Here is an 11,367-nt window from a genome sequence, read left to right on the forward strand (position 1 = left end):
CATCTGGTATTAGACAGTCTCACAAAAGCCTTTAATGTCTTATATGAAAAGGCTGAATTGCCTAATGTCTTAAGAAAATCGGTATTCATTACGATACCCAAAAAAAAACAAGGCACTATTGACTGTGATCAACACAGAACAATCAGCATAATGAGCCAGGCCACAACAATTATGTTAAAATACTTATAAAAAGAATGAGGAGCAAGATCTCTCCAGAGATAAGTGACGAGCAGTTTGGTTTTTGTTAAAGAAAAGGGTACGGTAAATGCAATCTTTACATTAAAAACATAAATGCAACGGTCAATCGAAAAACAAAAATCACTTTATCTATGCTTCATTGATTATTCCAAACTTTTGATTCAGTACTGCACGATACGCTATTCAAAATCTTAGAAAAGATCGGTATAGACAGTAAAGACCTTCGACTTGTGAAAAACTTATATTGGAATCAAACAGCGTGTGTCAAACTGGATAATGAAACATCGGACTTCTTTAACATCTAGAAGGGAGTAAGACAAGGATGCGTCTTATCACCGGACCTTTTTAACATTTATAGTAAAATAATATTCAAAGAAATTGAAGATATGAAAGGCGTCGTTGGAGGGCAGAATACGAATAGCATAAGATACGCAGACGATGGTACTCTGGCGGCCTACTCTCCAGAACACTTGCAGAAAATTATAGATATAGTGGTTTGCAAAAGTGAAGAGATGGGCTTGAAACTAAATTTTAAGAAAACCGAATACATGGTGGTCTCAAAGAATGACAACAACGCGACCTTTCACTTGTCAAGCAAAGGAGAGACCATCAAACAAGTAAAGAAATTTAAATATTTAGGCACTATCATCACCCATGACGCACGTGACATAAAGGATATAAAACAAAGAATAGCAATAGCAAAAAAAAAAAAAAAACGTGTTCCATAAAATGCGACTAGTTGTGTCAAAAACAACCTAAACTTGAAGACCAGAATGAAAGTAGTAGAAACATTTGTTATAAGTACCCTTTTATACGGGTGTGAAACGTGAACGCCTGACAAAGAATGTACGAGGAGGTTAGAGGCATTTGAGATGAGGGTGTATAGAAGAATGTTGAGGGTATCATGGACAGACAGTTGTACGAACAAGGAAGTGTTGGAAAAGGTGAGATATGGAAGAATACTGATCGATAACATCAGAAAGAGGCAGTTACGAATTTCTGGGACATGTGTGGAGTAAAGAAGGAACAGAAACGTTGGTAACATCTGGGATGATCGAAGGGAAGAGAGCTAGAGGAAGACAATGAATGACTTATCTAAATAACATAAGAATAGCCAAATGTGACTTAAAAAGCAACACAGATTTCATGCGCACCGCAGAGGATCGTGATTCGTGGAGACAGCTGACCGGCAACGTGCTCAAAAGCACAAGCCACGATGGATGATATATATATTTCACTAATTTAGCACCCGGAAAATATTGTAGACAAGACATTAAAGATGAAGACACAAACCCCTCCCCTCAACCCCCCCTCCCCCCCCCCCAAAAAAAGAAAAGATAAATAACTTAAAACAACAATCACAAAAGGGAAAACAAAAACAATATATTTCAATATATATAGAATATTTTAAATCAGGTTTATTAGGCAGGACCACACAAATCAAACATGTCACAATCCTAGTGAGGAATTGAATAATGTTTCACCGTGTCCAGCTCCATTTTGCATCTGAAAATTGGAAGAAGATAAACAGGAAGTGAAGCTAAAATACTTAGCAGTTTTCGAGATGATTAGAATAACTATGAACTATTATAAACAAAAAATCGTTCTGACCAGTTAAGAGTTCTGCCAGAAAACTTGTCCTTCAAATATCGATCGATTTAAATGACCCTCGTCTCAACAAATAACTCTCAAACTTGGGGGGCCTCACGACACATTCCCGCAGGCGGGCCAGTTAATTTAACACGCATTATTATGATACTTATACATATTTAAACTCGTCATTAAAAAAATGTAAAAAATGTTAGAATTTAAATTGATAACAAGTAAACAACAACGACAAAAAAAGAACAAATCGACAAGTGATGTTTGAATTCCAACAACCTTGTGTCTGAATTGGAATAAGCGGGTGTCCGAATTAGAACAACTGGGTTTCGTAATTGGAACAATTGGCGTCTGAATTACAAGTGTTGATTTAGTGGCAAACGTTTTTAATATCTTTTTTAATACACTAGTGGAAGACCGGCAATATTTGCGGAGAATAAAGGCTGTTAGGCGGTAAACTGAATGCATACAATATCGTCTCCGGTCCGTCTTGCCCTACATTTATGACCTTTCCTCTCAGTCGGTCTCTCCTTTTTATCATAGCAACGTGAGTGCAACTCACTCGTATTAGTTGACGAATCGGACAGAAACCGGACGTAAAAGCTTAATATTGGAATTAAAATTTCTTTCTGTTTCCGACTACCAAAGTGAAATATCACACAGAGTTTCTTTGATATCGTTTTTGAACACATTTGGATGTTAAGTTCTCACTTGATAAATTTTTGAATAGTAATATAGACATTGCTTTGCTTGGCACAAAAATAAAGAAAATAAAAGGGGGTAGGGGGTGTTTTAGCTAAACAACATAATTTTCATATTAAAAAATAAGCTAGGTCTACTTGTGTGTTTGTTATTCTCTAAATATCTAAATCTAAACTTCGAACCAAGCGAAGCTGAAATCTCAGACTCAGACTCACTGAGTCACTCAACTTCATCAGATTTATTAGTTTCCCGGACAAAAATGTGTGCTTTCGACGATCTGTGACCTTTAAACCGTTTCCTTTAGCATTGACAAATATCAACAGATTACTTTTGTCGTTATAATTCTTTTTCTATGTATTTTTTTCTCGCGAACCGAGTCGTCTAACATTGGCCGCCATCTTTGTTGACTTTGTTGACGCCGTTTCTTAGTTACTAGTCAGAGACTAAACGATCAAGTTCGACTCGAGCAAGTGACTAAATCTTGGCCAAACTTAGTCCGAAGGTGACGTGATTTTAGTCTGGGACTAGCTTAGTCAGCTCACATTAAATCCGATTTTTTCTAGTCATTTACTAAAGTCAGAGATAGTCCGGACTAAGCGCTAGTCCGCGTTCATTAGAACGGGTCCAGAACTCACACACATGTACTTTAGTGTGTATCGGTGTGGTGTCTTATGATTATAGAGCAGTAAAGTTAGGTGCCCCAAACGTAAACAAAGGTCGAGAAGCACGTGGCAAACCACATGTTCCTGTCTTGACAGCTCACGTTCCAATGTAAATAATAGAAAAAAATAACCTTTATAATTTGGCTGTTAGGTGGCAAAAGAAACATATATTCATAAATACTCGATCATGCATCAAATAATGTCTAGATATGGATATTTTATGGAACAAAAGGTAAAATTTTCTAAAATTTATCAAAAGTTACAGTCTATCTATTTTTAGACCAGAGCAAATTATTGCGCTGGTGTGAACAAAACGAGAATTATTCGGAGCCTGATTTTCATAATAATTTAGCCTTATATTATTATTTCTGCAACTGTTAGATTTTATGTAAACATATTTTCAATACTGAAAGTGTATTGCCTACAACTCAAACTACAAAATTGGGAGACCTATATTGTGCGTAAATTATTCCGGTCCCTAACGGAAATCACTAGCAACTTGTTATTGTTTACGTTTGGGGCACCTAACTTTACTGCTCTATAGTCTGCATACACCTACATTAATAATAATTATTATTTCGCATTTCTCACCATTTTAACTTTAAAAATTCTTTCACCAACAAGTTCAACAAGACAAATCACTGTCTTGACACGGCGGGTTAGATTTTGTCTGAATTTAACAAAGATTTGTACTTTGAAATAAAAATGACGCTTACCTGATTTTATTACTGCTCAGAATTTGATGATTGAGAGAGAGAGAGAGAGAGAGAGAGAGAGAGAGAGAGAGAGAGAGAGAGAGAGAGAGAGAGAGAGAGAAAATAGATTATTATTATTATTATTATTATTATTATTATTATTATTATTATTATTATATTGTTATTAATGTTACCAATATCTAACCCCTATTGCTCACTAGTCCTTTACACCAGCATATCTTGACATTTGGTAGGCATATAAAAATGGCTAGATAAGAACCACATTGATATAATAAAATCATACATATTAGGATATCTAAGGAATATGCGCCACGGCTTGGAATTTGTATTACCTCTGTTTTGTTTTCATTTAACCTGGGTTTATTACAATACATCTAGTCAAAAATATCGAGACATAATGTTCAATATTAGCAAGAACATTGTGAGTTTTGTCAGTATTAATGGCAAACAGTGACTGGATGTCGTCTGCTTAAAAAATGACCTTAATAAAATATTTGGAGGTGATGTCATAGATTTGATCCTTACGGTACACCAAAAGAGAGGGAACGAGGGGAAGAGAAGTCTTTTCGATTTATAGATAATGTTAACTCCTGCCAGAGAGGTTATAAGAAACTCAAACAAGACCAGTAATCCCGAACCTGTAAAGTATTTTATTCTGCCGATTCAAAAGAGTCTATGGTGTCATAATCGGCTCTAAGGTCGAGTAGTATGATGACAACATTATATCTTTAGTCCATAAATGATTAATCTTATCATTTCGAATTTTAATAAGAGAAGTTTCGGTAAAAAGGGCGATGGGCAGACTGAAATCTAGAGAATAATTTGTGTTCGTTTAAAAATGTGTTAACTCTGTGGCGTCAACAAAATATGAGTTTTAAATGTTTGATATTATCACGTCATGAACGTGTGTGTCGTTGACACGGGAAGTATGTGCGACTGAAGAAAAATGAATATGCTTGTTGTCATTGTCCATCTCAAAAAGGGAATAAAATTTGTTAAACAATTAACAGGTCAATTGTTACTTCTTACATTGATGACCCCGTATAGTGAACATGGAGAATCAATGGAATCAATATTCTATAGCCTTTAATCAGGCACTGCATTCACAATCAATCACGTTTCATTTAAATTGCTGACCTTCTGGTCCAAGTTTTCAGAAGATTGGTCTGCCAAAATAAATTCCCAATTTAAACAAAAAACATAACCGCTGAAAAAAGAACAAAATACAATCGCTTATATTAGCACACTCCAAACAAGACAAGTGTGAAACGTCTAAGCCGGACGTTAAATTATGAGGCTGTGACCGGCTCAACACCTTCTCGAAAACTGATTGCCGCATCGAATTAACTACTTTATTTATACAGGCGCTGATGTTCAGTTTTTCCCCCCTCTAAACACAAACGACTGACCCAAAATTTAAGCCACCCATTATACGCTGCAAATGGACCATAGATTAAAACCTAGGGAATACGGAACATCACCTTTGAAATAAGCCCAAACATGAATATTTCGTAGCCGATGCTACACGCCAATTCAAGACATCCTCTCATGTCTGTTCCTATATTCTCTCTCTCCGTCTCCCTCTCTCTCTTCTCTCTCTCCGTCTCTCTCTCTTCTCTCTTATCCCTCTCTCTCTCTATCTCCCTCTCTTTCTATCTCTCTCCTTCTCACTCTCATTCTATCTATCTCTCTATCCCTCTTTGCTGACCAAATTATGATATTGTGAGCCGTGAGACATCTATCTAAGGTTCCTTTTTTATTTTACAGGTCCTTTTTTATTTGTCTTTTTTTTTATCTTATGGCAATTCGGTTATCTTGCACCTCTAAGACAAACCCGTAACGATAGCAATATTGGAAATGATGATGGCACAAGTGTTGATATTGGTATTGATCGTGGCAACAGGGTGATATTAGAATCGATGGTGGCAAGAGTAATGATATTGATATTGGTGGTGGCAACAGTGTTGATATTGGTATTGGTGATGGCAAGTGTTAATATTGGTTTAAATGGAAACAAAGTAACTGATAACGATATAATTAATACAACAATTGTGCTATTAATATTGTGTATTGAATTTTGGGGTAAGTATAGATAGTAGAGTCGATACTATAAAGCGTAAAATATATGAAAGACTAAAATTGATTGATATTTACTAATTGTCAGTCACACCTGGATAGGAGAATGATACATAAAGATTAAACCTTTCAGTAAATATAGTTAAATTATGTTTCTTTATATCAATTGTATAAATACACAACTAAACGTGATCAAATCGTTATACAAGGTGTCCCCAGTCATCAGGTTTACTGAACAAATACAAGACATGACGCTAGTTGGGGGATAATACAATATTTTCAAGGAAAGACAAATCTGTTAACGGCCATGTACTCATGTTACTCCTGTGTTCGGTGAAAGAACGTGAGTAAAGATTCTAACGGAAGGACTAAACTAAGCGCTGAACGATGTTTGAACCCAGGACTATCCGATTCCAAAGCGATTGTTATAATTAAAACTACATATTGATCCGATCTACTCCTATATTCCTCAGGTGTTGATATTGATTTCAATAGAATCAAGTACTTTGTTTTGATTGATTATGTTATTGATTATTATATTGATTATGGAAAGTGTTACTATTGGTTTCGATGAAAACAATATATTTTATATAGATAATAATAAATACAACAGTATTGCTATTAATATTAATAATTGAATTCTGGGGTAACTATAGATTGCAGTATCGGTGTTATTAAGCGTAAAGTAAATGAAAAATAATAATTGATTGATACTTACGTTCTGTTAGTCACACATGGATAGGAGAAAGAAACAAGCAAAGATTACACCTTTCAGTAAATATAGCTAAAGAATTTTCATTTGTATCTATTATATAAAAACACAAAAACTAGATTCTTTGAAATAGCGAAATATAAACTAAACGTACTCAAAGCGCTTTACAAGGTGTCCCCAGTCATCAGGCTAACAAGAACAATATCACTGCTATCATTGTCACAAATACTAACGAAAGATTTTATATTGCGCAATATCCCATCGAAGTCTCAAAGCGCTTTACTAAAGGGGTCCCAGGCCAACAGCAACCCTTAACATTCTACATGACGCCTGTTAGGCGATATTACATTTTTTCAGACAGAACAACGCAGTTAACGGCCTGGTAATCATTTTATACCTGAGTACGATAAGAGTGTGAGTGAAGAGCCTCTTCCAAGGATTCAACTATGCACCCTGTGAGGCTCGAACCCAGGATTTTCCAATCCGAAATCGAGTGTCATACCACAAGGCCACATTGCGACACACTCTTCTTCCTTATTTCACACTTTTAATTGCTTCCTCTGTCGGGTTGTCTCTAGCTATTTCTCTGTCTATTCCTCTATTTTGTGGTCTTCTTCTTCTTCTTCTCCTCTCTATATCTCTCTCTCCCTCTCTCGTTCTCTCTCTCTCTCTCTCTCTCTCTCCCTCTCTCTCTCCCCCTCTCTCACTCTCTCTGCCTCCATGATTTCCACCACCACCACCTCCATTCCATCTCTAAACATTACCATAATTGCCATAGCAAGCTCACTACGAAAACTTTTTAGGTCTTCTGAATGTATTTTAATTCTTCGGTAGTTAGACACTCTAAGTTTTACAGGCGGCCAGGAAGTGAATGCGTGTGTTATTTAAGGGGGTGATGGTGGAGGGAAAGGGTTTGGTTATAATTTATAATGTTGCAGTCGCGGGCAGCGGTGTATCTGTGTCGTTGTCCCCCTTTTTTGTTTTTTTTTCTATTCCTTTAAAAAACAAAGCAATAATAGGACAGAGAAGGTGCATGGAGATGGAGTGTTTGACACCATATCCCAGACAAAACGCGTTTGAGACCACCCAGACATAGAGAAAGAAAGATAGATAGAGTAAAAGAGAGAGATAGACAGAGTCAGAGAGAGAGAGAGATAGATAGATAGATAGAGAGAGAGAGAGAGAAAGAGAGAGAGAGAGAGGAGACAAAGGTAGAAAGAGAGAGGATTCCAGAATAAAAGGAGGATAGCTAGAAAAAAATGGGAGAACAAAGGGGTAGGGGGGGGGGGAAAGAAAGGAGAGATAGATAGATAGATAGATAGAGAGATAGATGGATAGATAGATAGATAGATAGATAGATAGGTAGAGAGAGAGAGAGAGAGAGAGAGAGAGAGAGAGAGAGAGAGAGAGACGAAAGAGCGGAAGAGATAGAAAAGCAGCGAGAGACATCACGACATACGGAACAAAGAAAAGTGTGATATAAGGAAGATGAATGAGAAACCAGGAGATAAGGAATGGGAAGAAGTCAGTAAAGAAAGAAAGAATGAGGGGGAGAAGGAATAAGATTGAAAGATAAATACAAGAGAGAGAGAGAGAGAGAGAGAGAGAGAGAGAGAGAGAGAGAGAGAGAGAGAGAGAGAGAGAGAACGTTAATAAAAAAAAGACTAAAGAGATAGATTAGAGATAGAAAGATAGATACATAGCTAGATATATATATATATATATATATATATATATATATATATATATATATATATATATATATATATATATATAAACATTTGAAAGATAATTAAGATAGTGTGACTTCTACAACGTTGTTGTCGAGCGTTGCTCTCATCAGGAAGTGGAAGTGAAATTAGATTGTTGTGTTTTCGTATTTTTATAGATTCGTGTTTATGGAGGTTCGTAATTACATAAAAGGTGTTTGTTTCTATGTCTGCATGAGGAAGTTAGTTCGTTTCTTCTGTTGAGTGTTGCTATGTTCGGTTTAGTGATGATGAAGAATTTTTCTTCTAAGCAGAGGTTGCAAATCTTAGAAGAGGGGGAGTACGACTGTGCTCTGGAGATGATTTTCCATGTGATGCTGTGTTGTATGTTTTTTTCTTTGAGGTTCCAAATGTGTTCGCTTAGTGTAGTAGAATGTCGTTTGTGTATGTTTCTGAAGGAAGATGTGTGCAGGTTGTATCTCGTTTTGAATGGACACTCGGTGAGGCCAATGTATGTTTCTTGTTTTGGTGTGTCTGGTCGTGTTACTGTGGCTTGGTAAATTACGTTTTGAGTTAGGCAATTGCCGTTTAGTGGGCATGTTGTCTGGGTCCTACAGTTGCATTTTTTTTCTCTAGGTTGTTGCTGGGCTGATCTGGCTGTGATAGTTTTCGGTTATTGTTGGAGGAAATAATGTTTTGTATGTTTGGCATGCAGGTGTATCCTATTTTGATGGTGTTTTTGTTCATGATTGGGTGTAGAACGTGACCGGGAGGGAAGCATTTTTGTAGTAGATTGAAGAATTTGTTACCGATAGAAGTTGTCACATTCTTGCTGTAGGGTGGGTTGAACCATATATATATATATATATATATATATATATATATATATATATATATATATCTAGCTATGTATCTCTCTTTCTATCTCTAATCTCTCTCTTTAGTCTTTTTTTATTAACGTTATCTCTCTCGCTCTCTCTCTCTCTCTCTCTCTCTCTCTCTCTTGTATTTATATCTCAATCTTATCTTATAGATAGATAGATAGATAGATAGATAGATAGATAGATAGAGATAGAAAGAAAGATAGATAGATAGATAGATAGATAGATAGAAAGATAGATAGATAGATAGATAGATAGATAGATAGATAGATAGATAGATAGAAAGATAGATAGATAGATAGATAGATATATTCATATATAGATATTAGGATAGATAAACAGAGTGAGATAGAGAGAGAGAGAGAGAGAGAGAGAGAGAGAGAGAGAGAGGGGAGAGAGAGAGAAGAGAGAGAGAGAGAGAGAGAGAGAGAGAGAGAGAGAGAATTATTTGTTTTTCTTTCTCGTCATACTCATAACAATCTTTACGTTTCAACAGTCGTGAAAAAAGTGAAGACGTGAAGATCTGACCCGGTTACCGAACCCTCCACCCCCCTCCCCCAACCCCTCCCCCCATTTCCTCAACTCTGCTCTTTCTAACAGATTAAGTCGTCAAGGATAAAGCCTATAAAAATCAATTCCTTTACTGAGACATTTTGTCATAATATCTACTTGAAGTACATACCAACACTTTCGCAACAAAAGGATAGGACGGTGTCAGTTTCGCGTGCGTGTTTCACACCTACCTCATTTACATAAGCACTGAAGGACGGCGAGACACGTTTTATGAATATGACCGGAAGGACGAATACACACTCCGATATTGGTATTTATGATGACAACAGTGTTGATATTGGTTTTGACGGCGGCAACAGTGTTGATATTGTTATTGATGATGGCAACAGTGTTGATATTGGTAGTAATTATGGCAATAATGTCGATATAGGTATTATGGATGGCAACACTGTTATTATTGGTTTTGAGTGAAACAAAAAATTGATAAAGATAATAATAAATATCACATATTGCTATTGTTATTGAGTATTAAATTCTAGGGTATATATAGATAGTATTGTCGGTGCCATTAAGCAAAAAATTAATGAAAGATTATAATTAATTGATACTTACTCTCTGTTAGTAACGCATGGATAGGAGAAAGAAAGAAACAAACAAAAGATTTGACCTTTCAGTAAAAATAGTTTTAAAATATTTTTTATATGTATCATTTGCATAACAGACACAAAAAGTTGATCTTTTTAATAGGGCAATATAATTTAAAACGTGCTCAAAGCGCTTTACAGGTTGTTTCCTGTCATCAGGTCCACTTAAATGTAAAGCGAGACATGACGCAATAATTTCAGACACAGACAATGTTGTTAACAGCCATTTTAAACCTAAGTTCGGTGACAGAATGTGAGTAAAGAGAGTCTTTCCCTAGGACTCAACTATGCGCTGCACGAGGGTCGAACCAAGACCTTCCGATCCGAAAACGACTGTTATAACACAAGACCACATGGCCGCACAGATTTTATTCATCACAAGTTTATTTATTTTTTAAAAAACGATAAAAATCTTTTCAATTTGATCAACATATTCCTCAGTTGTGTATATTTACGGAGGTTGAGCTGGGGTAACTATAGATTGCAGTATCGGTGTTATTAAGCGTAAAATAAATGAAACACAATAATTGATTGATACTTACCCACTCACTGTTAGTCACACATGGATAGGAGAAAGAAACAAGCAAATATTACACCTTTCAGTAAATATAGCTAAAGTATTTTCATTTGTATTAATTATATAGAAACACGATAACTTGATTCTTTAAAATAGCGTAATATACACTAAAGGTGCTCAAAGCGCTTTACAAGGTGTCCCAGTCATCAGGCTAACAAGAACAATATCACTGTTATCATTGTCACACATACTAACGAAAGATTTTATATAGTGCAATATCCAATCGAAGTCTCAAAGCGCTTTACAAGAAGTCCCAGGCCAACAGCAACACTTAACATTCTACATGAGGTCTGTTAGGCGATATTACATTTTTTCAAACAGAAAAACGCAGTTAACGGCCTGGTACTCATTTTATACCTGAGTACGATAAGAGTG

At 35.9% G+C, this 11,367-nt stretch overlaps 1 long non-coding RNA gene across 1 annotated transcript in view; it reads right to left on the reverse strand.

The window, feature by feature from the left end:
• Positions 1-1,598: 1,598 nt before the first annotated feature.
• LOC144976083 (uncharacterized) overlaps positions 1,599-11,367 on the reverse strand; it is a 58,148-nt gene continuing 48,379 nt past the window's right edge. The window contains exon 2 of the long non-coding RNA XR_013646043.1: positions 1,599-1,704. This is a non-coding gene — a long non-coding RNA (uncharacterized LOC144976083). The remainder of the gene's footprint in view (positions 1,705-11,367) is intronic.

This window comes from Berghia stephanieae, chromosome 7 (genome assembly GCF_034508935.2).
Source record: "Berghia stephanieae isolate SIO BIC M18660-M18661 chromosome 7, UCSD_Bste_1.3, whole genome shotgun sequence".
Taxonomy (NCBI): Eukaryota; Metazoa; Mollusca; class Gastropoda; order Nudibranchia; family Aeolidiidae; genus Berghia; species Berghia stephanieae.